At 39.5% G+C, this 24,475-nt stretch overlaps 1 protein-coding gene, 1 non-coding gene and 1 pseudogene across 4 annotated transcripts in view; all 3 read right to left on the bottom strand.

Moving 5' to 3' along the window:
* The window catches only part of SLCO3A1 (solute carrier organic anion transporter family member 3A1), a 376,694-nt gene that overhangs the window by 40,858 nt on the left and 311,361 nt on the right, over positions 1-24,475 (bottom strand). The window lies entirely within an intron of this gene.
* LOC110223985 (large ribosomal subunit protein eL32 pseudogene) lies at positions 16,254-16,750 on the bottom strand (annotated as a pseudogene).
* On the bottom strand, positions 16,739-16,877 carry LOC144456427 (small nucleolar RNA SNORA7). The gene has a single exon (XR_013485520.1). It is a non-coding gene; the product is annotated as a small nucleolar RNA SNORA7 (small nucleolar RNA).

Below are 24,475 nucleotides of genomic sequence, written 5' to 3'. Positions count from 1 at the left end.
TGCTCTTAAGCAACATACAACCACAGCACCAGCTGGGCAGCCTTGCTGAGACTGAGTGGCATAATGTAGATGAGAACAGGAAAGAAAGGCTGAAATGGCTTTAGGGAAAATGATTAACAACAACAATAAGAACCACCACCATTCACTATCTCCACCTCAGACATTTTAAAAAGTATAGCTTCTGAAACAATTTTGCATTTGCAGTCTTAATTGAAGGAGGAGGTTCTGGTTGGGGGCTATTCTATATGCATTCTCTTCTGACTCTAAGGTCAAACAGCAAGATATTTCACACGGTGGTACACACAGATAAAACTTGATATCCTCTCTAAGAATCTGGTAACTAAGTTGTTAAGAAGTTACCTACCCATGTGAAAAAATGAAGGCAAGAATACTTAGATTATTAAATGTTTATGCTTTATCAACTTCAAACCCTTTCCCCACCCTATTTTTGTGTTTTGCAAGAAAACTTAGTTCAGTTTTCCAAAAGGACACAAACTACACAAAATTAAAACAAATATGAATTACTCAGTACCATCCAAAGAAGATTGCATGGGATGGCAGAAAAAACACTAAGACTAGGAGTCAGGAGACTGGAGTTACAGTCTTAGCTCTGTGGTACATCTGTGTTGACCTCAGCCATGTTCATTTTTCTATGGCCCTCGATTTCCTCAATTGTAAAATGAAAAGTTGAGCTTGATGACTCCTGAGGTCCCACTAACTTGTAAAATTCTAAGGGGAAGGGCAGAGAGCATTTTATTGGTGCCTGTTAAAACCACTTCCTTCTAAATGAGCATAGAAATCATGCCTATTTTCAAAATATTTGGTATCTAGTTTGATGACAGCACTGCTGTTAACAGAGATGAAACATCCCTATTAGTCTTTCTGAAAGGAAAACATGGGCCACTTCTAAACAAAAACCCCATTTGGAGGGCCTAAATTTTAACAGGGAGGTGGATAGCCAGCAGCTTGAAGAAATGTAACAAACGGAAAATCTGAGGGTACTTCCAAATACCTTCTTTCCTAAACTAGGGTTACAAACACTTTGGGATTATATCCAATATAATCCAATAAGCCTCTGTTCATTGCCTATTTCATGCAAGGCACCGTCCTAGGGACTAGGATTCATTAATTAATTAATTCATTTATTCATTCATTCATTCATTCATTTATTGAATTTATTTATTTATACTTTGGGAGTAGTATAGACTCTATTTTTTTATTTCATCAGTGTGAGGCCTTCCAAAGTAAAAACTCTTTCATCTTCCACAAGGCATGTACTGGGGCACTGGAAATATGAGACAAAAATGAAAAGTAAAACAAACAAAACAGCTTCAAGGAGCTTGGGTTTTGAGATTTGGAAGGAATCTGGGATTCTGACCCAACCTCCAGCACAAGCCCAAAGGTTCTATTCCTAGGAGGAAGTCCACGTGGGAGAGCTATTCCTGATGAAAGTCGACACAAGAGGCTTTATATTTTGTTGCCTGATGGAGTAGGGAAAGTTGAACCTGTGTGACTATTATAACAGGGGTTTGAGAACTGAATGGCATCCTGGGATTTGTAGTTCACAGGTACAGGTACTCTCCTCTCAGTTCTGAGAGTGATGTGTGATTCTTGATGTTCTTGAGAGGAATGCGCACCTGAGTCATCTCTGGACATTCTTAAAGGGACACCTACAGCTTTTGAGACAAAGACTGAGAAGGAGTAGTGGAAAATGAGCAGAAGCACCAATGGGGAACCATCCTTAGCCATGCTCAGGACTTAATGAGCTAAGCAGGAAAGAATCAGTGGCAAGAAAACAGATGAAAGGAGAAACTGGAAGGAAAGACTTAAGGAAAAAAGTGAAGAAGGTCGTTGATACCCGATCAGCAGAGTTGGTTTTGGCTGACTGCTAGTTGAACCCACATCTTTAGGACTGAGGATGATTTTTTTTAAAGGTCCACTCTTTCCTTAATTTCCCTTGCCAATGCCCATCTAGTAATAGACACTATAACACACTCTGCTTGCTTATTTTTAACTGAATTATGATTTTTGCTTCAAACACAAGATGCTCAGCTAGGTATGAACACAAATTTGAATTAAGGCAGGGAATCTATTGTGACTGTAAATTTTTATCTTAAACAACTGACACAATACAACAGAGTAAGGGACAGAAGGGCCATTAAATTGCCCTTAGGCCAAAAATTGAGCTAAATGTAACAGGATGTGGCTGATGAAATCTCTGGAGAGAAAGAGTGTAGGGGGTATATGTGGTGCTTGGTGAAAAAGATCATGCCCTAAATCACATCATTCCTCAACCCCCCAGGAAATAGGAAAGATCCCCCAAACATTGAATTTTCTTCTATCCAGCAGGAAGGAGGAAGAAGAAAGGAATGACTACAGCTAGCCAACTATATGCCTCACAAGCATACCTACACTCATAGGTGATATAAGTACAGGGACTGGATATTTAACTTCATGGATTTAGGGAACTCCAAGATGAGAGGACTTCTACCAATTCAGACTGGCATCTTCACAACAGTATATAGTCTGAGACTGTTGCCCAGAGCATGAGGAGGTTAAATAACTTTCCCAAGCAAGTTATTCATATAACTGGTCACATGGCCAGGATGAATCAGAGGCAAGACTTGAATCCAGGTTTTCCTGGCTTCAAGGCTTGACCCTCTTTCCTCTGTGCCAAGCTGTTTCTCAGTGGCAGTGATACCAGTAATACTTCAGACCTGCTACCTTATTGTCATCTGTATCCCACATCCTGGACTTTGCCATCTGGAGAGTAAAAACATTTTCTTCAACCATGCTGTTGCCTCTTCTATATTTCTGGCCTTTCTGGACCAGGAAAGACAATTCGGGTTCTCTTCCCAAACAGCTTTACTCAAACTCTAAATCTTATCTTATGTGTCCTTCATTCTTAATTCCCCTCTGACAAATTCCTTTTTCTTTTCTGTCCAAAGCACTACCCAGCCTTAACCTTCAGGAGACAAATCCTTACCACACACTTCCAAATACTTTGATTGGCTAGAGGCTTTTATAAAACCCAGGATAATTGAAAACACACTATTCACTTAAAAAAAAGATTCAAGCAATAGCAATGGCACTCAACATGGAACCTGTAAGCTTTCTAATCTTTAAGGTCCCTCAGCATTTTGCACAGAAATTTTCTTCTTATTTTCAACAACTATAAAAAGCACATGCATTTATCATCATGTAAAATTATTTGTGTGCATATGTGAAGCAAAATATGCTTAGAGTTGTTACTTTTGCTTCTCAGGTATTTTGTTGTTCATTGTTTGGTCATTTCAACCATGAAACCACTGGAGTGGTCTTGCCATTTCCTTTTCCAGCTCATTTGACAGATGAGGAAACTGAGGCAAATTGGGTTAAGTGGTACTTAATAAATGCTTGTTTCCATCTTTCCTTCTGTCATGGATAAGAGTTTCCCAGTATGAGAAGGCATGGAATACTCAAATGGATGAGATAGCCCATTCAAGGACACAGGGATTAATGAAAACTTACCTTAGTCATTGCCTCTTCCTTGCATCTTCAAATCAAAATGAAAGAATGAAAAAAAAAACAGGAAAAAAGAAGAAACCAAATTTTGCTCCTTTAAAGCAGGAAGTGTTTCCTTTCTTTCTTTGTATCTCACCACCTAGCATTGTCCTCAGCACATAGCCAGTGTTTAGAAATACTGGTTGATTGATGGATTAAAACACATCATATCACGAAGAGAGGAAAAAAGAATGATTAAAGAGAATTGAAATAAATAAGACAAATGAAATTGACTCACATAACCTTAATGTCTTAGGGGCCATGAAGTCAGCTTGAAAGGACACTCTGACTTAAATTGGATTTGTGAGAAGATAGTCTGTGATTAAGCTGCTACTCATATTTTGCCGAATCACAGAAATAGAAATGATGTAACTGATGTGGTCCAAGCAAATGTTAGAGTATGCTAATACAAGTATATGCTAATGGAGCTAAGAAGCCCAGGAGCTGTATTTCTGTTCCCATTTCTACCACTGATTGCTGAGCTGCTTAAACCTAACTGTTCATGATTATCTGGGACGCTGGATTTAGAGTAAGAGGAGGATGGGTTTGAATCTAGTATTGGACACTTACTAGCTTAACCTCTCTTAAAATAGTAAGGTTAAGTCAATTAAACTTTCTCAGCCTCAGGCATTCCATCTGTAAAATGGGGATGATAATAACCATGCCACTTATTGCACAGGGTTCTAAGGATCAACTGAGAAAATGAGTGCAAAGCACTTTGTAGCCCTTAAAGGGATAGTAATAGGTATTGGATCTGTGATTTTTGGGGGAGGATATACAGAACTCCTAGATTGGGAAACTCTACCATTGCAGATAGGTACCTTATAGTCTCTACATCTTATAGTCTTAGGGAGTTGCCAAGAGCACTGAGAGGTAAAGAGATTTGCCCAGCATCATAAAACCATATGCGTCAGAAGTAGGATTTGAACCTAGGTCTTCTTGAATGTGAGGTGATTACACCACACTGTTTTTTTAAAATTATAGTGATTGTTCTATAAGAAATAATGAGCAGGCAGATTTCAGAGAAACCTGGAAAGACTTAGATGAACTGATGCTGAGTGAAGTGAGCAGAACTAGGAGAACATTGCACACAGTAACAGCAACATTGTGTGATGATCAACTTTGATAGACTTAGTTCTTTTCAGCAAAACAATGATGTAAGTCAGTTCCAAAAGACTCATGATGGAAAATGCTGTCCACAACCAGAGAAAGAACTATGTAGTCCGAACGCAGATCAAAGCATACTATTTTCTCTCTCTCTCTTTCTTGTGGTTTTTCCCTTTTGTTCTGATTCTTCTTTCACAACATGACTAATGTGGAAATATGTTTAATATGATTGTACATGGCTATATCAGATTGCATGTCATCTTGGGGAGGGAAGAGTGAGGGAGAAAAAAATTGGAACTCAAAATCTTATAAAAGTGAATGTTGAAAAAAAATTAGTGAAATGATCACATGACTTGAATTAGAACACCTAGGCTCAAGTCCTAGCTTGACTCATACTTTGCCTCTCCAAGTCTTGATTTCTTTATTATAAAATGTAACCAACGATCATTTCCATGCCTCCCTTATTAGACTGGTGAGGCTCAAATGAGACCATGCGTAGTGTTTTGTGTCTATGTAGTATTACATCAACATTAATTATTGTTCATTTTTTTTGGCTAAATAGTAACTTCCATGATGGCATAGGTTACAGGTTTACTTATCTTTGTAGTATTGAAACCATAGTGCACAATACTTTGCATTGTTTAATTTAACAAGTGGTTTTTGAATGTATAAGGGAAGGTATGAATGATATCCAGGCCAAACCAGCACTGAGTGGCTAAAAAGCAACCTAATTTATTGTCAACGGATGAGGCTGGTCAGAATCTCTTGATTGGCCCTCAGAAGACCTGTTGGAGGCCATGCTTTATTTAAGAATGTTCTTCAGAGAGACCATATGCAAAGGACAATGCTTGCTATGTGTGGTCTAAAACTGTGGAAGATTAAAGATTAAAACAGAAAAAAGGAAATTACTTGCTACAGGTGACTAACACCATTTTAACTGAAATCAAATGCTTGGTTTGGTGCAGTTGTTAAGACACACATAGCTGATCAATTAAATTGATTCCTTTTTTTTTTTTTGGTATCTTCACCTGCTTGTTCTATAGTGAAGGCCATAAAACAGAAAATCTCGAGGATTGCAACATCACATCAGTCTGTTTTCAAGTAAGAATTCAGCATTCATCAGAGACACACTTAGCTCATTGCAAGCTGCCTTAGAAATTGGTGATAACCCACATGTTTCTCTGGGATTGGAGTGTGAAGTCATAAATATAAGATCACCACAGGATCAGAGAGATGAAGAAATGGGGCCTAGATGCAGGAAACACTTACTAAGACTTCAATACTGTATCTTTCTCAGTTGGAGGAAACAAACAGAAAACGACTAAGGACAATAAAAAGGTCTTTTGTAAGCAAATAGCTACTTTTATAACTTTACTTCAGTGCTTAAGCACCAGTTTGGAGAGAATAGCTGTCCTAGCTTAGCTGATACTTTGCTGTTCTCAGACAGCATTTTTGAAAACTCTAACAATGCAAAAATTCATTTCTGGAACTTGGAATGTGGGGAGGAAGAGAAACCTTTTTTAAAAAACCTAAATGGTGTAGGGGAAATCATAGCTGATGCAAAACTCCTATCTTCAAAAACCAGGTTTCTTTTTTTTTTTTCTGGTGACGACCAGTTTGTATACAATATAATGTAAATGTTGATGACAACCTAATTAAAGAGTTGACCAATCCTATTCCGTAAGAGGCAATGTGCCAAAATTATCCCCACAGAAATATAGCTCTTTGATCCAAAGCATCACATAGAAGTCAAATCTTTTGGGTGGCTGGGTCCAGAGCTATAACTAGAGATTCAGGTGTCTAGAGCAAATTTAGTTGGGGGGGGGTGAGGGGAAGCAGTTTACCACAATCAGGTATAGTCAGTCTCCCATACCATCTATCTGGAGCCCCATTTCCCCAAACTCTCAACCCCCTAGGGAAAAGTAAAAAGGGACAGGTAGGAGGAAGGGTATGGGGGTGTGGGGGGGGCAAGGCAACCCAAAAAGGTGAGCTCCAGGAGAGTGTAACAATGACAGAAACCTTGGGGCTGGTAGTAGACAACATGGAATAAAGGCAGTGATGCTACATGGTGAGAGACCAGCCAGCTAGATGATTTCTGAAGGGAGGAATTTTATTTACCCCCTAGATTTGCAGGCACCTTTGGCACCCAGAGGCAAAGACCAAGTCTTTACACCCTAGTTACAGATCAGTTGGCTTCTTCACCTTGCCAAATAAACATGTGGGGAAATTTTAACAGGGGAATCGCACAAATTTCCCTTCAGAAGACAAATCAAATGAAGAAAAACAATCTGCCATTTAGCCTGCTGGACAAGGACTCTGATCACCAGTCTCCTCACAATAACATTATGGCAGAAAGGCAATGGCTTCCTAATTGAGAAAAATGTAGCAGAAACCTATTGCTTACTGGCTGAGTATAGGGTGGGGTTGCTAATGGAGGCACAGGAAAGAAAGACATGAACTAATTTCTGCAGCCGGTGAGACCACAGACACAACTGAGAAATGAGCAGGGGGAATGGCTACCTATGAGCACAAAATGCTACCCAAAGGAAAGCACACCTCTGGTGGGTAAAGGTGAAAAATGAACCATTCTCTGTGACAACAGGGGAAGCCTCCTGACTTCTGCCCCTGTGCCTCGGTGAGGAAGACTCTCTACACCCACAGAGGAGGGAGGAATCTGCAAAAAGGGAAAAGAGGGTGCTGCTTCCTACAGCCCAGGGGCCTTGCACAGACAAGTGGGTTGCTAGGAAGCTGGCAGTAGAGCTGGATTTTTCTTTTGAGTCTCAGACACTCATTTCAGTTTTTCATGAAAGACTAAAAATCCCATCCAGGAAAATGAGTTAGGAAAGAGAGTCATGAGTACTTTGGTGCAGGGCCAAGAATCTAAATAGATTTAAACTCATCAATAATAGAGGGGGCTTCAAGTCAAGATCCACAAAAACCCTTACATAGTGGGACTGAAAAGTAGAATGTCTATAGCAAAAACCCTTCCTATGTTGAAGTACTCAAAATACAGGCTGTTCTACAGTCTAGACACTCCGGTCTACTTGTCTGCTCCTTCGTCTCCTGACTCCATGCCTTTTCCCCCTCTGTCCTCCATGCCTGGAATGTCATCCCTCCTCACCCCTGCTTCTTAGCTTCTCCAGCCTCCTTTGACTCTCAGCTCAGATTCCACCTTCTTCAAGCCAACATCACCTGAAAAATCTGGATAAAGAAGGAGCTGTTGGTCAGTGCTCATTATTTGGGTACTTTCTGTGGTCGTCAGGGAAGCAGTGTGGAAAGATAGGATGGAAACAGCATTGAATTTAGAGCCCACTGGATTAAAATACCAATTCCACCACTTACTCCTTGTGCGGCTATGGACAAATCATGTGGGGTCTTCTGCAATCAATTTCCTCCTTTGTAAAAGGAGTAAGTTGGACTGGATGATCTTTAACATGCCTTCTGGCGCTAATACTCAATGATCTATGATTCTCTGGGTTCTATGATCTAACGATCTTGGGTGCATGAAGCCAAGTAATAATAATCAAGCTGATAATAAACAGCTGACTTTGTGTAGCACTCACTATGAACCAGGCACGGTGCTAAGCACTCGACAATTATTATCTCCTTTAGCTTTCTTGAAAACCCTGGGAAGCAAGTACTATTATTATCCTCAGTTTACAGATGAGGAAACTGAGGCAAACAGATTTCAGTGTCTTGCCAGGATCACATAGCTAGTAAATGTCTGAGGTCACATTTGAATTCACGTCTTCCTGACTTCAGGCCCAGTGCCCTATCCACTGTGTGAGCTTTCTATCTTCATTATTTAGCCTTGTTCCATTAAGTAACTGTATACTCCTAATTCCACCTGGGTTTACTTGTGTCTATTGTTCATCAAAAGTATGTGAATGTGGCTCTATCCAGCTACATTCATCTTCATGACTGGAAAAACTACTTAAACATATATTCTCCATAGGGTGGGCCCAAAATATCAGTGCCACATTATTTTTAAAAAAAGCAGAACTTTCTTATATAGGTGATAAGGTATGCAATAAGAGTCGATAAGGATAAATTTACCCTTTGCCTTGTTTTTCAATCCCAAAATAAATAACAAAGATCTAAGGAAAGCAGACTAGCCCACTCAGCTGACTCCCTGTTTACCTTCTTGTATTGGCCTGCTTACAAGAAGTTATATACACAAAATTAATACCTGGTCTTTGTATGACATTTTCTACTTTTCTTTTTAAACATTATTTTATTTATTTTTAGTTTTCAACATTCACTTTTATAAGATTTTCAGTTCTAAATTTTTTTCTCTTCCTTCCCCTCCCCCCTCCCCAAGACAGCACGCAATGTGATATTAGCTATAGGCATACAATCATATTAAACATATTTCCACATTAGTCGACATTTTCTACTTTTTTAAGTTCTTTCACATCCCTGATCACCCATGATATTTGCAATCATTCTGTAAAGTACATTGGCCAGGTACCTTTTCCTAGTTTTATTGATGAGGGAAGGGACGGTTAAAGAAATTAGGCAATCTGTCTGTGACCACACAGCTTCTTCGGGGCAGCATCAGCACTAGAATCCCTGTTCTTTAATGCTAGTCCAATTTTCCTGGCTTTGCCACTCGCTACCTATGTAAAACTTGGGAAAATCGCTTCATCTGTCATGTTTTTTTGTCTGTAGAGTGAGGAGGTTGGACGAAAAGATTTCTAAATGACATTCCAGCTCTAAATCTACGGTGCCACCCACAGTTGATACTCTTACTCACCCGAGCTAGAATTCCCAAAAGCAGCTGCTCTGGATATGTCATTCTTGAAGTGGCATAACTGAGATAGATGCCAGTAAGAGAACATAGGGATTTCTTATTTTATTTCTTGGGATCAAGCTTGATATTATAAGCAGTAAAAGAGCCCCACATCCCAAACTTTGCAGAAGTTATTCAGCTCCCATGGTGGAGTTCCTGAGAAACATTGGAATGGTTATTCTACAATGGGGGAGATCCAAAGGAGTATGTTGTCCCATGATGCAATAAATGCTGCTTATAACTTGATTAAACAGATGGCTATAGGCTGAGAGGAGTCCACATGCCAGGACAGGGGGAAAACATTGTTGGTATAATGTAGCTGACAACATCAACGACTAAACTTGATCCTATTCAAAGCCTGAGTTTAAGAAATAAGTAAAGATGGTTAGTTAGGTGGCGCAGTGGATAAAGTGCCAGGCCTGGAGTCAGGATGACTCATCTTCCTGAGTTCAAATCCAGCCTCAGATACTTACTAGCTATGGGACCCTGGGCGAGTCACTTAACACTATTAGCCTTAATTTCCTCATCTGTAAAATGAGCTGGAGAAGGAAATGGCAAACTACTCCAATATCTTTGCCAAGAAAACCACAAATGGGGTCATGAAGAGTCAGATCCAACTGAAAAACGACTGAACAACAAGAAGATGGTCAAAATATGCCAATGTTCTGAGTAAGGGAGAAACAAATCCACCACTATAGTAAAATCCCTTCCTATCCTCAAGTGCTCACAATACTGGAATCTCTCCTGCCTAGTCACACTGGCCCGCTTGCTGTTCATCAGATAAAATACTTCATCTTCCATTTCTAAGCCTTTTTTCTTGGCTAGGCAATGGGATTAAGTGACTTGCCCAGGGTCACATAGCTAGTAAGTGTAATGTGTGTGATGCTGGATTTGAGCTCAGGTCCTCCTGAATTCAAGACCAGAGCTCTATCCATTGCACCACCTAGCTGCCCCAAAAAAGACAATTCTCACATTCCTTTTTTTTTTTTGTGAGGCAACTGGGGTTAAGTGACTTGCCCAGAATCACACAGCTAATGAGTGTTATGTGTCTGTGGCCAGATTTGAACTCCTGACTCCAGGGCCAGTGCTCTATTCACTGCGCCACCTGGTTACCCCTTCAAGGCCTTTCTCTTGTCTGTCCCCCATGCCTGGAATGCTTTCCTTCCTCACCTCCACCTATTTCATAGTTTCTTTGGCCTCCTTCAGGTCTCAGCTCAAATTCCACCTCCTGCAGGATGCCTCTCCCTCTTCCCTCCTCTCCTGCTGCTAGTGCTTTCCCTGGTATACACCAGTGTTTGCAGGAGTCTTCTCCATTAGAATGTGAGTTCCCTGAGGGCAGAGACCATGTTTTTCTTTTCCCTATGGCACTAGGGCATAGCATAGTGTGTGGCACATGATAAACGTTTGTTGACTGACTGACTGCTGCACACCCATCTTTTTTACTTTTTCCTGATTGATAAATGCACTGCACATAATATGGTTAATATGGAAATATGTGTTGCACAATTTAACATGTATAAGCATTATATTGCTCACCTTCTCAATGGGTGAGGAGAGGGAGGGAGAGAATTTGGAACACAAAATTTTTTAAAAAGAATGTCAAAAAAGAAGAAAAAAGACAAAAGTGACCCATGATCTCAGAAGATCAAATAAACATTAAACAGTTTGCTATAATGCTTTAAAAAATAGATAATTGTACTTCACATAGGCTGGCACATAGAAAGTGTTTAATAAATACCTGTAGTTGAATGACTTTTTGACAAATTGGATAGACATGGAAGCCATTAGGCACCTTGGAAAGCCATGTAAGAAAACTGGCTTTAGATTATCAGACTATCTAATTCTCTGAGAGGTACTTAGGATAAGAAACTAGTACAACATTATGGAGGGAAAATACCAGTTATAAGGACAGTTGTCTTTCTGAGATGCTGCCTTGAGAAGCTGCACAATGTGCATGTCCCCAACTAGTCCATATCCTTTTTTTCTCTGTCCTTAAGCCCACACCTCCTACACTTCCAGGAGCTGACACAGCCTCCTACTTCACAGAGATGTGGGTATCTGAAGGGTGGCATCTCTTAGAGCCACTCCTCAAAACAACATTACAATTTGCTGGCTTATATGTCTGTAACCTCAGAGTCCTTAGACTCCTCCTTCTCCCTCACTTCTTACAGCCAGTCAGTTATCCAACTGTCAATTCTCACTCTTCGCCATCTTTCAAATTTGTCCTCTCTTCTCTCATTTCTCAGCAACCTCTTGAATACAGGTCTCATTACCACTTGCCTGGAAAATAGGATGATAAAGGTGAGTGACCAGAGCCGAAAGGGACGTGGGCCATCTAGTCCAACCAGATCATTTTACAAATGAGGAAACTGAGGTTGAATGAGATATATAGTAAACATTAAAGGCAAAATTTGAACCTAGTACCTGTGACTCCAGGGCCAGTGCATTTTCTACTGTACAGCCCTCCCTTTCACAGTCTCTTTACAAGTTATCCTGGTTATATTATCCCCTGCCTCATCTTATCTATCTCGTATATCATTGCCAGAATAATCTTCTTTATGGATAGGTCTGGTCATGCCATTCCCATGATGATATTTCATCAATGTCACCCTATTGCCTTCAAAGTAAAGGTGAAATTCCTTTGCCTAGCATTCATGTGCTACATATGTTAGCCAAAATGAACTGTTTTCTGTACCTTGAACATGCACTATATAGGTTTTCATGCTTCCATTCCTTTGCTCATACTTTTTCTTAAGCCTGGAATATCCTTCCTCCCCTCTTTACAAAGCCTTGAAAGCCCAACTTAAGGGCTGCCCTTTCCAGGAATACTTTTCTGGTCCCAAGTTGAAAAAAAAAATTGCCTCCCTCAGATTTGTATATAACTTTTTGGTAACTTGAATACACTTATCATAACATAATGTAGGTTACAGCTATGTGTGTTAGTGTCTTATTCCCCTACTGGAACATAAACCCTTTGAAGGCAGGTAGTGTCTTCTCTCAGCCTTGTATCTTTTCCATAGCCTGTAACAGCATTCTGTACATGGTAAATAGTAAATGCCTACTACTGTAGTGTAGCACTCATTCCACACCTCTACACAAGCCTGTTTTAGCAGATTTCTACTAACATCTTCTCATCTCTATTGTCTCTACCTCATCTGAATCATCCTTTATAAACTACCTGACTGATCTTCCTCATGCATGGATTTGGTCTTGTATGTCACTATGTTGCTTGGCTCTCTCTTGCTTACCAACTAATATTCAAGCTTTTTCTCCTGACATTCAAGGACTTCCGTATTTTTTCTAGAATGACCTCATACTATTATTCCCCTCCACATAATCACTGTTTAGCTAAAATGGACTTCTTGCTGTCCTCGTGCTCTCTGCTCTCCTGACACTGCCTATGCTCATCTGTTTTCTATGACTGGAATGTCCTCCCCCTTCTTCATCTGTTGAATTTCCATCATATTTAAAGCTGAACTAAATGCCATGATCTTCAGGAAATTTCCCTGGATTCTCCTACCCCTAGTGGAGAATGATATTTCCATGCCACAGACCTCATCTAGCACCTTATGCTTCTCTAAGGAGTTTATCAAATCAGTTTTATCATAATTATTTGTGTCTTTGTCATAATCTATTATACTATAAACTCTGTAAGACCTTTGTACCTAAATGTAACTCTTTCAGTACCTAGTACAGTACTTGGGACACAATAAAAATTTAATAAATGCTGATTGAATTGACTTGATGGTTTTGAAGTAGTCATTCATTTATTCAGCAAAGGTTTATCAAGTTCCTACTGTATACAAGGCACTGTGTTAGGAGCTGCTAGTTCTTAGAGACAAGGGGGATGGGTTAGGTGATTCTATGAAATTTTTTATTTTATTCTATAAAGGTACAAAGAAGTATGTCAACAAACACAAAACTTATACAAATTAGAAGTCATGGAATAAATCTTAGTGAAGCTGGAGTAGAAAATGATATCATCTCATAGGAAAGGAAGGAGAGGTAGGTATGCTACAGGAGTCGGAAAGCAATCGACCTCCAATCTAAACACCCCCCCCCAAACTGGGACAATGGAATCTGGCATTCAATCTCCTGCACAGTTGGCTACATATGACTTGTTCTAATGACTTGTTCAGTGTGCCTGATGAGAGTTATTGGGACTTTATTAAAAAAACAACAAAGATCTTAGGCTCATAGAATGAAAAGGAAACTTGTTTGAGAGATCAGCTGATTCAGCTCCCTATTCCACGAAGATCTAAATGATTTTGGACAGATGAATCTATTGTCTTCTTGAAGAACTGGGCTGGGAGGAAGGAGTAGGGTAGAAATACTATCACCTCTTTCAGCTGTCCATATCACTGGGTTACTCTGATGGTTCAAATGTTCCTCTCCATGGCCAACTAAATTCCTTCCTATTTTAGTTTAAATCTTTTTCTTCTTGTTTAGTCCTCTGCACATATGTCAACAACAACAACAACACATAATAGTCACAAGGGATATAGAGAAACCCAGAAAAATTTCACATTCATATAGAGTTTTAAGGATCACAAAGCACTTTCCTCATAAGAACCCTATTCAGGCTGTCATTGTAGTGTGTGTGTGTGTGGGGGGGGTAATGTAGTTTTTTGGGGGAAGTTTAATCAAGATTTCTCCCAACCACTTAATGCAGCTATCGAAGGGCCAAGTAACAGGGTGCTGATGAAATCATGGAATGTAAAAGACAGGTAATAAAGACAACCAAGTGATAAAGTCTTAGACAAAGTATGAAGAAATGTTTCTGTTTTGTTGACTCTTTATGGAATGTGAAGAAGTTCTTAAATCAAACTTGATGGCTATAGGCTATAAATCAGCAATGCCCCTAGGGCTTTTAAAAAGCAGGATATACTTTCATTGGCAGGGTCTTAACTTTTTTATATTTTGCATATCTTTGGCAGTTTGGCCAAAGAACCCTTCTTAGAATAATGTCTAAATGCATAAAATAAAATACATAGGATTACAGAGGAAACCAATTATGTTGAAATATAGTTATCAACAAATTAATATAAAGTTATCTAAATATTTTAAAAGTTCAGAGATTCCAGATTAAGATCCGCTGCTCTAAGGAATCAATTGAGCCAGGAGATAGCTCTGAGGAGTATGAGTTGTAGTCATGGAGAATTCCGCAATGATGTCTTAGAGTGTGCCTGCTCACCCAGTAGGATAGAATATGCCCAGCAGAGAGTGAGTCAATAGAGAGTTAGTCCTGACAGTCAGGGGTTGAGCTGCAGAAAAGAGCAGGTCCACAGGGACCAATTGATTGAGCTGCTCAGCGAGATGCTACACTAAGGGCACCATGAGGACGCCATGAACAGCCAGAGTATATCAGAGTCCTGGAGGATCTCAGCTAGGAGTTACCTTAGCAACATCCCTTTGTAAGTGTGTGTCTTTCTCCTAGCATACTCTCTCTATGTCCCCACTCTTCCCATTGATGCTGTGCATATTTGTGATAGAGTGCATGCAGGTTTTGTTACTATTGTTCAGACCTTGGCATTTATTATTATTATTATTATTATTATTATTATTATTATTATTATTAGTAGTAGTAGTAGTAGTAGTAGTAGTAGTATAGTAGTAGTAGTGGTGGTGGTGGTGGTGGTGGTGGTAGTAGTAGTAAACTAAAGCTTTAGGAGTATGGACCTACAGCACACCTTGAACCTGGGAACCCTTGAGAGATTCAACCTATTACTTTGAGCTGAGATAGCCAAGAGGGAATACCATATTATCAACATATTACAGATGAGGTAATTAAAGTTTCAGAGAGAGAGAGAGAGAGAGAGAGAGAGAGAGATGTTCCTTGCTCAAAATCCCACAGTTATTAGGCATCAGAGCTAGGATTTGAACTCAGGATTCCCTACTACAGAACCAAGATTCTTTCTACTTCACCAGGTTGTCCCTCTTTAACAACTGATTAACATATAGCATTAAAATCTGATATATACTTGATGACTATAAACAAATTAATGACTTTAGTTGGTGATGAGCAACTTGTTGCATACTTGTTAAAGACACATATGACAATTAGGGTGGTCATATCCTTGCCTTTTCCTTTTCTATTTTCAAAATTTGCTGAGATTAATGCATTGTCCAATTTTTATCCAGCACAGTAAAAGAAATAAGAAAGTTAAGATTTTTGGCTTTTAGAAGGTCCTCAATCCTTTTAGCTCTTCTCTTGGCATTTATTTTCCACTCTTTCCCTTGCTCCTTTTTTAATCTGCATCTCTTTTCTCTTGGAGAAATTTTCCTGGGTTTCTCTATATCTGTTTAAAAGTAACATAACCCAAACTAAATCTGATACTCAAAAATTATTAAGCACCCATTGTTTGCAAAGCAACATTGGAACCTAGGTGCAATACAACGTTTAGCTAAGACAAAGTTCCTGCCCTCATTGGAGCTTACATTTATTCATTATGTCAACATCATTTCAGAGCTGGAAGGAGACTAAGAAATAATTTCGTTCAACTCCCTCATTCCACACATATGAGAAATAATGCCCAGGGAGATAAAAATGACTTGACCATGATCATTCAGTGAATCAGTGACAAAGTCAGGACTAGAAATCAGAACTCCTGACACTTAGGTTCATGCCATCATACATACCACCTCACATTCTAGAATACATTCCAATATCATGATTCATCATTTGGTGGGAGGAGCATCCCAGGGGTAGAAGGAACCAACTCCAGTGACAGCTCAACACATTATGAAACATAGCTAATTTTTTTAGTAGTTGGAAGTTTTATTTAACACAAATAAAAATTGGGGAAGTATTTTACTCATTTTCTTCACTCCTCAGTCTAGTATTTGGATTGGTGATCTAGATGGCTAGGTGAGCTGCTCTCTCAACAATGACTTTCCAATTCTTAGAGGACACATTGTGAGCAATCTTGGCACAGTGAGATTTGTTGAACATCAGAAGCACTTCTAGCTCTTTGACATTGTGTACCAAAAACTTCCTGAATCCACTTGGTGACATGTTTTGTCTTCTCATTGCTTGCATAACCAATATTGAGCACCAAGATCTGGCCCTTGAACCGTCTTTGCACCCTGATGTCAATGCCTCTTGGTTTTAGGCCAGTTTATCTTGATCTTGATATAGCTGTCCGACTGGTGCCAGATGAACCTCTTGGTACTCTTCTTGACAATTTTAGGTTTTAGGAGAGTTCTGAGGGCAAGCACTGCGCCTGTAAAACAAAAGCTCGGCCATGAGCACGGGGGCGGGGCGACTGCAAGGGGGACCCCCGCCCGGGCTCGGCCATTTGTCGCAGATTATCTTCCGCTGGCCAGCCACTGGTGGCGCTAGGAGCGGAATGGGTTCCTCTGCAGCCTCACTCTCCCTCCCCTAGCCGAAGCTGGAAGAGCACGGGGAGCTCTCCAGATGCGATCCGAGGAGGTCAGTACGCTACTTTTTTTGTCCTGACTGTAGTTTCATCAGTGTATTAGGATGCCGATCACCTGTATCTGATAATCTCGAAAGCCTGAAGCATTAAGAAATTAAGTGACTCGCCTAGGGTCCTGCAGCCAGTATGTGGCAGACGGAGGAGGAAGGACACGAAGCCAAGTCTCCCTGACTTCAGGGTAGCTCTCTATCCCCTACTGCCTCGCCTTATTCTAATTACTGTTACCAAATAAGAAGGTCCACGACTAATTGCCATGCCATAAACCCTTTCGTGAATCCAGCTTCCAGCTTGACATATGAATCTCTAGTCTTCTTTCCCCATCCTCCTCTACCCCACCACCCACTGGCACCCGAGGCAGCTGTCTTTTCAGATACAAGATACAGACAGCGACAGCAGGCAATCCACTCTGCCATCGGCAGGAATGACTTAGCAGTGAGAGGACTCAGCTTTTGGTTGCTCAGTTCTTCTTTTCTTGATCAAAGGGAGGACTTTCCCTACAGATTTTAAACTCCTGTTACAGACACTCTCAATCAGGAATGAAAATTCTCCGGAGGGTCATCAGATGCTCCAAAGTAGTCGGCTCTTCCTTCCCTTTAGACCCTGGCTGGGATACAAAAAGCTTTCACAAACCTTCGAGTCCCCATCTTTGCATGGCAGTCACATTGCTTTTGTGTGTGTTTGTAGAGTGGGGGAGTATTATTCCACTTCTACATCAAACGGGTTTTTGCAAAAGCCATCGCTTCTCTAAGAGAGGTTGCACTTAGAGCCAAATACAGAGATATGGTGGTGAGAGGCCATCATGTAGAGAGAATTTCTCCCAGGGACGGAGAACGGATTCCTTATCTCGATTCTTAAAATTACACTGGATAACTCCAATAATCCAATTCTAGTTCCAACACAAGTTTCATATAATTTTGGGGCTGCCCTTCCTTGCCTTTTCACCCTCTCTCCTCACTACTTCAAAACTGAAAAATTAAAAGAAAAATATTACCTGTGAGGCACTCCCAAGTACAGACACTACACCCTCAACTACTTGCAATCCTCTTCTATTACTGTCCAATAAACATTTGTCACCAGGTTAGTTACTTCTTGGTACTTCTCTCCACCAAAAAGCAAAACTAAAATTCCCTCGAATTACAAAACAAATTTCAAAACCTCACCCTTCCTTTCCATCAGTTGCTATATGCTTAGCAAAAAAAAAAAAAGCTAGTTGGATTTACTTAGTCAAAATTTAATTTAAAAAGTGACTATGTCACTGCTTCCCCCCCCAAGAAATCATATCTCAAATTTCAAAAGTAAAATACAGTATTACTTTCCTCCTAATACACAGACAGTGGAGACTTGCTTACATATTCACACTCTCTCTCTCTCTCTCTCTCTCTCTCTCTCTCTCTCTCTCTCTCTCTCTCTCTCTCTCTCTCTCCCTCTCCCTCTCTCTCCCCCCTCTCCCTCCACACATACACACACACACATACACATACATATACATATATACCCACATGCATATATGTGTATATATGTGTGTGTACAAATATGCACACACACACACACACACACACATACATCTTTAAGCAACAGCTGGAGTGGTAGTGGGATACATTGCCAGGAACACCTGGATTTAGAGCCTGGGGAAACTGATTTAAAATTCCAGCTCTGCTGCTTGCTTTTGGAAAAGAAAGGACCACCAACACCAACACTAACACTAACAATGATTGTCTGCTGCTTGCTACTTTTGTGAGCACAGGCAAATACTTAATCTTTTGTGGCCTTAGTTTCCTGATGTGTAAAATCAGGTGGTTGGATTTAGTTCCTAAGTCAAGTTGCATGGATCTCTTCTGGCTCTAATTCAAAGAAAACTCTGTATTCCTGAAAATTTTTTCATAAATCTGATTTTCATAAAACAAAAATGTACATGGGGAGATGGCTATTTAAAGGAAAACTTTGACAAAACCTTTTAAAAATAAAATAAAGAATTTTTTTCCGAGTGAATAGTCCCTGTCTATTCAATGCCTGCAACAGAAAGAAGGCTGGGCTTGGACTCAGAGGAACTAGTTCACACCCTAGCTCTGTTTTTTGCTACCTCTGTGACACTGGGCATGTCACATCTTTGTTGGCCTCAGTTTTCTCATCTGTGCAATGAAGATGTTGGATTATGTTACCTCTGAAGCTCCTTCCAATTCTAAATCTATGATCTTATGATTTCCTATGTCATGGACTATTTCTATACTGAGAAAATGATTATTTCTCTTATATTAATAACCAATTATTGAATTAGGACTAAGGCTTTCCCCCCCCCTTTTCACTTGTTCATTCAGAAATCAGCCCCTGTAGGTTATTCAGGCAGCCTTTGAAATGCAGGGCTGATAATGAGAGGGAAAACACAGATGGCTCAAAAGGTAAAGAAATTTTAGTTTAGGTGAATTGATGGATTCCAGCCCATTGTGTTTTACTTAGACAAGTTTGGGTAAAAATGGATTCCCCCTTTTGTCTAGATTACTCTGTACAGGTTGATATGGGTATAGATAAGTCTCTTTGACCAAGATTGAGTGATGAGAGTCATGTCCCCAGAGCCTCATTAGAATAAGCCCACTTCTCATTATAATATGCATTCTCTCATTACTAGTTCACCAATCAGAGTTGATTGCCACCCTCAGGAACACCCAAGGGCATATAAGCATTAAGTGGGCTCTATGAGGGATCTTTGGCATTTGAGAGTGTCACTGACCTCTTTTATTAATTATTGCTAGCATGGCATAACACTGTGCTTCTAGGTTTGACTATTACATATTAACTTTTCTTAAAGCCAAACATCCTTGAATGCTAATATGTGCACTAATGTTCAATTGATCAACAATTATTCAATTAAATACCTACTGTGTGCCAGGAGTTATGCTAGGCACTGGGGATACAAACACAAAAGTGAGAGTCTTTGTTGTCAAGGAGCTTATATTCCATTGGGGGTGGGATGGGGTGGATAACAAGTTTATAGATATGTAAATACAAAGTATTTAGATGTGACCTGTAGCCCAAGGCACCTCCTACCTCTTCTGGCTTCACTTAAACCCAATCTGATCCTGGAGGCCTGACCATAGAGGGTCAGGTTATTTCTTTGGCTCATGCCCCAACCCTAGATTTTTACCCTGGAGAAGTCTCTTATCTAAGGCATAATCATAGCTTATGCCCATGTTTCCCCAATGTGGGTATTAGTATCCCTAACGCCCATATAGGCACTCAAAGACATAATGGACGTAGGGATATGGGACAGCCACAGAAACATACATAAGACATAAAAGACTCACAAAAGCCTATAAACAAATTAACATAAACTACTGAAATAGCCCATTATGCTCACCAGACTCCCCTGAATGTTAAATAAATTTTTGAAAGACTGCTAACTGACAAACATGTCAGCTATGTATTATTCTTAACTAGTTAGCTCAGCTGATTAGAACACTATTTGATCTTCACATCAACAAATTACTGCTAATTCCAGGGCCATGGATTATACTCTGGCCAGACGTTTTGCAAAATGCACACTATTAGTCACAAGGGAAACCAGGTATGTAGCAGTGAATGGACCCACATGAATCCATTTCTGATGCCTGAAAAATAATGCAAAGAGTTTGCTCTCCTGACCAGAAGTAGTATGACCTTTAAAGGAGGATGCTAACAGACTTCTTACAAAGTATGCAGTTGACCAAGAAAAAAGATCCTGTTTGAACAACTTGGGTGTGAAACACAGCTTTGTTTATCAGACTTCTTTCTGTGGAGGAGACAATTACATATTCAAGTTCCAAGAATCTTATTCTTTTCTGTCTACACTGTAAACAAGTCTTGAGATAGTCACTACAATGGCTGTTCCACAGGGGTTGCAAAGCTGTGATATGTATATCTGTAGTAATCTATGATTATTACTGTACAGGACTATGAATGATATCATCTATGGTTCTACCTCACCTGCAAATTAGATTGGTGCCAAAGGTACTTAGAAGCCTTTCTCTCAATACACTTTTCTGGATTTGAGGAGATAAGGTTAAAACCTTCAGGAAACAGTCTTGGACTTTGGGAATAAATCCCATACAGCTAGCCCCTCCACTTTTGGAGGGCCCATTAAGAAACATACCTTTGCTGAAGGGCTGTTTGTTAGTAAGAGTAAGAAGACTGGTCCAGAATTAGAGTTATACCTCCTATTTTAGCTTCTCCTTTAAAGCAACCAGAAGTAAGCCTTGTGTATTTTCTGCCTTGATCTTTTAATGAATCTTCCAAGAAATACAACTGCTTCACATTGTGAATGAAGTCAGAACATCCAAACTCTAGACTAGATTTTGCCATTATAGGATCATAAGATCATAAATTTAGAGCTAGAAAGGACCTAAGACAAGGAATATATGGAGGACATGATGAACCTAAGCACTGTGAGTTTGGGAGAAAATCGTTCTCCCCAGATGAATTACCTTCTGAGACCAAGCAAGCAGAATGGTGAGTTATTTTACTTCCCCCCCTGTTGGTGTCAACAAGATGTGCAAGAATGATTTTATTTTAAAAGAAGCCTCCCCAGTCTTAGAGATTTCCTGCTAATACAGGGAATTCTGATAAGACTAACCACAGAGAAATGTTTCTTCCACAGAATTAAATTTGATCTTTAGTAACTCCTGTGACCCAAAGGCTTTACACTTCCTCATTTCTTTTTTCTGCCAAAGAATGGTGCTTACTGGCTCTGTACTCTAAGTGATCCTAAAAAGATACAAAAACCAAATTTGTACCCTAATAAGCTGATGCTTCTACCAGTCCACATACTCTGCCTTAGTACATTAATAAATATCTTTTCCTTTCAGTCTGGTTACTCACTTTTTGACCTCTAGTCTTGTGGACCTCCTGATGAGTTAGATTCCCCATGACTTCTCATGGAACCCAGGCTAGAAAACTCCCATGATAATTCTAACCTCCTTACTTTATAGATGAAGAAACTAAAGTCCAGAAAATTTAAGTGATTTATCCAGGGTAATCTGGCTAGTGTCTAACCCAGATCTTCCTGAGCCCTGGTCTACTACTCTATCTACTCCACCATATTGTTTCTCTGAAGTTTACTCTCTCCTTCTGGAAAATGAGAGAGATAGGCTAGAGTATACCAACTCTATGTTCCTCCAGCCATCCTATGATTCTATGAGTCCCTGCATGCTTCCTAGCTAATTCTGTAGAAGCACTACATCTTTCATGTTTTTTCCACTGGAGCCTAAAGATACAAATTGTATGGACAAATTTATCCTGCAAGTATTGGGTTTTTTTTTTTTCTGTTTTATAGATACACCAGATTGTGATTATTGTATGCCTTTTTGGGCAGAGGAAGTCCACTTAGTGCTTGAGAGGAGGGTAGTGATGTTGTGGGAAAACGTATGAAGTCTTATACATCTTTGGCAGCCTTGAAAGAAACTGTTAATTCCTGCTTTAAGGGATTATTTAATTTCTGACTTTAAATAAATGAAGTGGTTTTTGTTGTTGTTGTTGTTTCACAGTTTTAGGAAGGGGTGTTAACCAGTTGTCCTTTATGCATGTTGTTGTTGAATCATTTCAGTCATGTCCAACTTCATGGTCCAATTTGGGATTTTCTTGGCAAAGACACAGGTATGGTTTGCCATTTCTTTTTCCAACTCATTTTACAGATGAGAAAGTGAGGCAAACAGGTTGACTTGCTCTGAGTCACAGCTAATAACTGTCTGGGGCCAGATTTGAACTCATGAAGATGAGTCTTTCTGGTTCCAAGTCCAGTGCTCTATCCACTGAGCCACCTAGATGCCCGTGTAGGAGACTAAGTAAAAAAAAAATCATATTGCACAAAGAGAGGTTGGTTGGTGCTTATGATTAGGGCAAATTAGAGTACCTTACTCATATGTCCCTCATGGAGAGTCCTACATCAATCAGAAAGGATTTCATGCAGAAAACCAGAAAACAGCATTCTAATTGGTGTTCCATAGCATTACTTCATCTTCAAGAAGATTCCCTTTAGTTTAAGGATTACCCAAGCTGTGATACTGAGAAGACCTTCGGAAAACTACTGTCTATGCTTCTTAAAGTTGTATCTAGTAGTTTTTCCTCTCTAGTTTTGAGAATGCCAGACAACAGTATTAGCAAAATGCCAAATTTCTGGTAAGCATCAGAGAGAAAAGCTCTCAATCATTCTATTTCAAATACCAGCTTTCTTGCAGGGCTTTGGTGAAAGTGGACCGAAAAGAACTCTGGACTAAATGCTATCTAAAGTTTCTTCCAATTCTAAGATTCTATGATTTTCTAATTCAGTCTACCCTTCTCAGATGTCTTCTATTTTTTTTTTTCTGTAAACTTGCTATCACTTGACCTGCTTCCAGCCCACACCCTGAGATGCAATCCAGTAACTATTTTTGCAGGTACCACAGCCCCAACATCTCACCCGCAATAGTTATTGAAAACCCAGAAAATGAAGTTTTCAAAACCAAAGTCCTTGATACTTTTAAATAGTTCAAAATCAGAAACAGACATGATTTTATTAATTAAAAAAAAACATTAGCTAGCTGTGTGTGACCCTGGGCAAGTCACTTAACCCCAAATGCCTCACCAAAAAGCAAAAAACAAAAACAAAAAACATTAAAGAAAATCCTTTGCCCCACTGCATCCTAAGGACCATGGGACATTTCTAATGCTGTGCTGGTAAATATTTAACAATCAACTCTGGAAAAAAATGTATGCATGGCATACTTTTAAGTTTGATCTGCATTATTAAAATTTTTCTCCATTATTCTAAGTCTAAACTACTAACAAAACAATACATCAAGTCCTGATTTGTAGCATTTGCTAATTTCTGAATTGTAAATGCTCAGACTGAAAATTGAAGAGTCAGTTCTATAAATGCCAGTCAGAGGTGGCTCCAGCATAGCCCTGGACCTTTCTTGACTTATAGTTTAAACTTCTTGTCTGTGTTGTCTACCCCATTAGAATGTGAGATCCTTGATGACAGGTATTGTCTTGCTTTTCCATTTGTATCTCCAGGGCTTAGCACAAAGTTTTGCACCGGGTAAATGCTCGAATACTTTTTCATTGATTGATTCATTCCATTATGTATTCAATTAATACAATTTCTTTTTTTTTTTTTTTGTATTTGTTTTGTCATTATTCTTAGCACAATTCACATACGTATTTTTTTTCCCTTAAATTAGGCTGGAAATTCCTTTTGAGAGCAAAAAGTATTGCTTATCTATCATTGTCATGAATAGCTATCACACTAATGAAATAAATATTTAAGCATAGACATTGCTTAAGAGTGTTAGACAGAAAATTAGTTGTGAAGCAAAGGTTTTCTCTTTTCTAAAGACCCTCTATGTCACAGTGGTAGGAGGAAGGCAAAGTTGCTGTTTTTCTAGAATAGAATATTTCTATCCTTTCCTTGCCTTCTCTTACCCCAGAATTGGAGCCCGAGTAGTACATGAAATAGAATATGAGGCTTTTTATGAATGAAGTTGAAAAATAAGGAGGAAAGCAGCAAGTTCAAACTGCAAAAGTGAGATATTTTTAAAATGTTACTTTTAGGGTAACATCAGCTGACCCTCCTATTTTCATTGGCTGA

Source organism: Phascolarctos cinereus, unplaced genomic scaffold, assembly GCF_003287225.1.
Source record: "Phascolarctos cinereus isolate Bilbo 61053 unplaced genomic scaffold, phaCin_HiC Scaffold_3;HRSCAF=262, whole genome shotgun sequence".
In the NCBI taxonomy this organism is placed as follows: Eukaryota; Metazoa; Chordata; class Mammalia; order Diprotodontia; family Phascolarctidae; genus Phascolarctos; species Phascolarctos cinereus.
The sequence above is the reverse complement of the archived record's forward strand: the minus strand, read 5'-3'. Positions and strand labels throughout refer to the sequence as shown.